Source organism: Berghia stephanieae, chromosome 1 (genome assembly GCF_034508935.2).
Source record: "Berghia stephanieae isolate SIO BIC M18660-M18661 chromosome 1, UCSD_Bste_1.3, whole genome shotgun sequence".
Taxonomy (NCBI): Eukaryota; Metazoa; Mollusca; class Gastropoda; order Nudibranchia; family Aeolidiidae; genus Berghia; species Berghia stephanieae.
The window spans coordinates 78,386,753-78,392,868 of NC_088360.1; the positions used below are offsets into that span (position 1 = coordinate 78,386,753).

The 6,116-nt window shown below is 34.8% G+C and overlaps 1 protein-coding gene across 2 annotated transcripts in view; it reads right to left on the bottom strand.

Moving 5' to 3' along the window:
- The window catches only part of LOC144958083 (uncharacterized), a 32,200-nt gene extending 26,488 nt beyond the window's left edge, over nt 1-5,712 (bottom strand). Inside the window, exon 1 of one of the 2 annotated variants that reach the window (XM_078889730.1) lies at nt 5,408-5,712. The gene's annotated coding sequence lies outside the window, so the exon portion shown is untranslated. Of the gene's footprint in view, nt 1-1,719; nt 1,857-5,407 lie in introns of those variants that run through there. The other variant, XM_078889747.1, reaches the window with a different exon arrangement.
- Between the last annotated feature and the right edge of the window lie 404 nt (nt 5,713-6,116).

Consider the following 6,116-nt stretch of genomic DNA (forward strand, 5'->3'; position numbering starts at 1 on the left):
ACAAAGCTAAAACAAGCCCATTATTGCGTTCGGTTATCAGACCTGCAAATATGTGCACGTAGGTTTGAGCCCTAAATATTTATTATTACATAACATTATGTCTATGCTTTGTTCAAGCTGTTATATCTAATTCTGTTCAGCACACATTTAAACTTTGCGCGACACAAAACATGAATAGACAGACGCCTTGCACATAATGGGGAAATCCTTTTATCCTTCCTGCCATATTACAATTCCGTATCAGTCAATTTGGATGGATTATATCCGTCGGCGATGCTCTTCATATAGTGCTTTCGACTGTTCAGTAAAGTAGTATTCCTGTGCAATCCTACACTGACAAAATGCAGTAAAAACAGGTTGGCCAGAAATATTTTATTTTATAGCTATTCCTACTACGTTTATGGACGATCAGAGGGCCAACGAAGTTCATTCGGACTGGAATTAATATATTTTACATTAATTATTATGATTATCATCATCGTCATCATCATTATCATCGTCGTCATCGTCATTATTATTATTATCATTATTATTATTATTATTATTATTATTATTATTATTATTATTATTATGAAATATCGTTAATTTACCGATTATTCACCAACTTTTCCCCCCAAAAAATAAAAAAATAAAACTTTACAATTATAAAAAGTCTCAGGATTTAATTTTTTTCACAAGTATCGCCTAGGTCTCAATTTTCATATTAGTTCATCGATATTATTTGAAGTAAAATATTTCTGGCAACAGATTTTTTAAAAAGGTGTTTTTCTAGTGTAGCACATCGTGCCCTTCCCTTCCATCTTCTCAGCACATAGAATACTTAATAGAAAACGGCCATTTATCCAATGAGACGTACTCTACATTATTATATCTTTATCCATTCCAGTCCGAATGTACTTTGTTTACCCTGTGATCGGCCATAATCAACGGGTAGATTATTACGTATTAGCGAGCTTCGTAAGACTCTGGCGCCTTTTAAAATGATGAAAATTGAAAATGATGTGATGGGTAGAATTAATTCTTATTTGTCCTCTACTCGTCATTTTTACAATAGGGGTTTGCATAGTATGATATATTTCGTTTTAAGTAATGAACTGAGGGACTCCAGAATTGATCTACAATTGAGTTTTGAGTAATTTAATGGAACATGGGCAAATAAGTGCACATAATTATGTGATGATGATGATGATGATGATGATGATGATGATGATGATGATTGTGATGATAGTGATCATGATGATGATGATGATGATGATGGTGGTGATGATGATGATTACCCTGATAACAAGAGAGAAAGAGACAAGCGAGAAAACTTGAACAAATAGCAAGAAATTGAATGTACTCCTCGGTGATTTTTTTTTCTTTATTTTTTGTTTTAGTCAAAACTTAAGAAACTGACGATTTGGAATACGAACCATTCACCCTAGATTGATACTTGATCAGTGAGATGCGCAGGAGCCTAAACTTTCGCCACTACGATGCACTATTCAAAAAGCCCAAGTTTCCTTCACTTGTGCTTTTATTGTTACTTCTTTGTCCAACTCTTTCCGAATTCGGGATATTTTATCTCTAACGTGTAGAGAGAAACTATTTGCAGTAACAATAGGGTCTCTGTCCGAAAATATTTTAAAAAATTAATGACCAAATTGAATTTGACAAAGAGATCAATAAAATCAAAATAAAAGCCTAGGCACGTCCATTTGTTTTCACCATACTCACAGTCGTGATTATCTTCGTGTTTCACTGCGCACACACATTAGAATTTGAGTCCGAATAGACAAGGGAGACTAGACTCGAATTCCAATTGCCACTTCGTAACAGGTAGGCCTTCCGCACATTCCTCAAGCTAAGGGAAACAGCCGACGTGTATACTGAGTATCCGGTCTGGGTTCAAGAATCACTTCCACTTTCCTTATGGGCTCATTGTCGCGTGATTGGTTACCCGTTCTGACAATTCGTTCCATCACGAGAAGACTTGTTTTCAATAACTTTATGTGATTACAAAACCATTGAAATGCTTTACTTTTACACATATTGCAATTCAACTAGTTCAAATTATAAGTTATGTTAAACCCACATCACAGCCGGAATTTCGAGTCTCGTTCAAGTTTATTGCAACCTACAAATCAGTAATGGACACGACACTGATAATAAAATTAAGTCATATTCGCTAAAATTGCTCGAGAAAAAAAGGGGGAGCCGGGTGGTGGTTTGGGAGGGGGGGGGGGGGGGGGTGAAGGAACAAAAATAAAACAAAAACAGACGTTCCTATACTCATACCGATATGTTTTTTCTTAAGTAGAAGATGTGTTTACTTACACATTTTTCAGTTAAATATCCAAGCAGCAACAATAATCCCAGAATTCACAATAACAACAGAGAAGTTACCATATTTTTGTTGGATCCCAAAGTCACAATCTAAGTACCGGCACTACAATTACCCAATATGTTTTACTCGGGTTGAAAAAAGGGCACAGTTCATTTAAACACCATGGACTCATACTAGTACTTATCTCGTAGAATGATAAACCTTAAAAGACTGATATGATAAAAGCATGCATGATAGGCCATTATTTACTTTTTGAATCCATTTATTAGATTACTATTTTAATTTTCTAATGCAAAACGACATATATTTTTGTCAGTAAAACAGAAAACAATGAACAAGTAAATTTCTCTAGCAAAAGGACAAAAAGAGAATAGTTAAGATGACCATAGAAAATGCAAGTCACAGCTAGTAAAAGGACACCACTTCATCTTAACTTATGAGGAATTATTTTCCTATTTTGATGTATACAATCTTTAAATTATATTATTGCCTTTTTCAGTTTTAGATAGAATGTTATTCAAAATAACTTGAAATGGGAAAGAGGAAGAGGAACATAATATATTACCCTGTATTTTTTTTTTTTTTAAACAAGGAACATAAACATAAATAATATATCTTGTTATATGAGAAAAAGAAAGATATCTGGACCTCCACCCTTTATTCATGTTTTACAACAATAGATCTACACCATGGCGTACTAAAAGAGTATTATAGTAGGGCTATGATCTACACACAAATAAAAAACAACAACAAATACGTTTCTAGTCAATCTGTGATAGACTGTGATCAAGGATCATCACTTTATAGCCTGAAAATTAATATATTATTTGGATTTGCATACATAGCATTTATGACATGACCCAGAGTTAATTTGAGTTACGTCATTCGCAAGGATAAAATCTATTTTTCTATAGTGAGTATGTATGAGTTTAACAAGAAGATTTCAAATGTAAACTAATCTTGAAGGAATTATGCAGGAGGCTCTTAAGTATTTTCGATCAGATCAGATCATGTCATGTATTTTACAAAGGTTCCTAAAACAGCATCGTACCTATATTCTTAATATGTAATAGTTAAATGTTGATTAAAATTTTTAGAAAAAAAAAAAAAGGGGGGGGGGGGAGGCAAAATCACTCGCTTCACATGCAAAAGGACTGAGGCCTAAACTGCCCAGTCAATCAACCCAGTAGTGATTGGGTAGATGGGTCCATTAGATCTGGCAAAAAGTACTTTGTGACAGGTTAGTGGTCTATCCAAAGAATAGCAAACAATTGCTAACGACCGTTTTACGCTTTTGAAACCGGGATAGACTCCGGCTCCATGGGCTACTTTTGATAAAACAATCATTGCCACTTTATATTTTAACTTGAGGGATAGATTCGACAGCCAAGAAAGAGCGCGCGCGCGCGCACACACACACACACACACACACACACACGCTACATACACACAGACAAAATCCTGTTTTTGGCTTAGTTAATTATTTCAGAGTCTAAGATTATGATTCTCAAGGCTTTGTCTTATGATTATGAGTGAGAAGAAACAACCACAAATCTTATTTTTGTCCTTATGTTTCTCATTATTTAACATTTAAAAAAACTGCACTGTTCCCTTCTAAGTATTTGAAATTAAACAGTTTGAGAAATTTCCCTTCCACTTTCAATTTTTTGAAATATTGTGACAAAGCAAATTTAAAAAAAATAATTGTTCTATGAGGAAAGAAAACACATTAACATCGTTTTTTTTCTCTAACCAAAACATCTCAAACATCTCAATTCTACAACATCAATCAATTAAACGTAAGATTTAACCATATGATTTCTACCATTGCTGTTCCAATTACTTTTTTAAAAAATAATGCAGACCAAACTGAATTCATCACGAAAGGAACAATGACTTCGATGAAGCCGTACCTACTATCTAGTGTTGTCGAGGTCAAAACGGTGATATGATGACTAAGATCAAAGTAAAATCAAAAACCACCAGAAAGGTCTAAATAAACAACGTTGGATAAAAGATCCCTTCCCCCTTCTTTTTGCTCACCGACTTTCCTGTTTGTAAACAGTTTAATTCAGACACCTCGGCATGCCCAGTTTTGAGAGACGTGAATTAAATACGTTCACGAATGCACAAGAGCAGATAAAAGGCTGTAAACGCCTACATAAATCTGGACTTAGATCATATCATATCATATCAACGGCAATTTAAATATTTTCACAGTAGATCCACTGAGATTCACGGTTATGAAAATTTTTAACGGATTTTTTAAATATACAACAAAGTTGCAATACCACACTAGACAGTACAATATTCCATTTCACAGACAATTTGATAAAAATCCAAGCACAGAATGATTAAAAACAACAAGAAGCACTCAACACACAGTTTGAATTTTGAAACCAACTATAGGTAACCTCGATGCCAATACTAAGTAGGCCCATAAGGAAAGGGAAAATGACTGGGGCTATTCGGGGAGGACTTCCTAAAGCTCCTTGTGCTAAGGGAAATAACCCAAATATTCCATCAACGAACCCTAAGAAAAAATAGAACTTAGATCTAATACCTTTAACTAACCCTAATAGGAAAAACAACGCCTAGCACCTTACTAAAAACTTATGATTAACCCTAATAGGAGAAAAAAAATTATCCTCCGACCTCGAGCTAACCCTAAAAAAAAAACAAACAAAACAAACAAACCTAGGACTGCTTTCAATACATCACAACTCAAAATGGGGGCGGAAACCCAAAACAATGGTCGTATTAGTATTAGGAAAGTTTATCACTAATCTATCAAGGTTTGTTCTAGAATTCTTTAAATAAATGTAAATGTTGACAAATTGAGTAAGTAAACGCATGACAAAAGATCCACGGTAAACATACAAAGTGAAAGAAATGCTATCTAGCACGATGACCATTTCGGAAGGCCTCCCGGAATGAATAACAGTTTAATATAATAACATCAAAGGCCTTCCACCTCTTCAAAAGGAAAGAAACTTCACTTTACTTGAAAGGCAAAGAAAATCTATCTAAAACAACACAATGCCTGTGAATGTCTCCGGGCTCAATTTATAACCGTACCTTTAATTGTTCTTGAATTCCATTAATTATCCACGGTTCCGAAAGCAATCATATCCATCGGAAAACCCCCTAAAAAAAAACAAAAACAAAAAAAAAAACAAAAAAAAAAAAAAACAAGTAAACTGGGTTGTTACAACACACCGACACGCCGGAGATGTGACTGTGAGTGAGTGTGGTCTTGAACTTGAACAGTGACAAGTCATCTTGGTTCTTCCACGTGAAAATGATTTGCCTCTTTCATTTGACAAACGAATCAAATTGTCTCGTAGTAGAATGTTATATTTCAGTGACATCGATATCTGTTGAGGGGTCGGCACACGATGAAAAAGGGGAATTCCTTGGACTGCCTATGTTTTGATAATCAAAAAGCCACTATTCTCCTAAATGATCTCCACAGATAACGTGAACTCATTTCAAAATAAAGCTTTTTACAACTTATTGGTAAAGACATATCGATTAATCTTACTCATAGATATGAATATGACTTTACGTTCATAGGTGGACTTGATCTAGACAAATAAGTGCACGTCGGCTGGAATACAGGAATTGATTCATGGGCTTGGGTTTATTGAATTCTTTTTTTTTTTTTTCTTATTTAGCGAACTACTAGACACACTCGCAGGCGCGTGTGGTAGTGATGCTAAACCCCCCCCCCCCCCCCAATAATCCTCATTTCATAAATCCAAACCTAGGTGCACACACTTGCAGG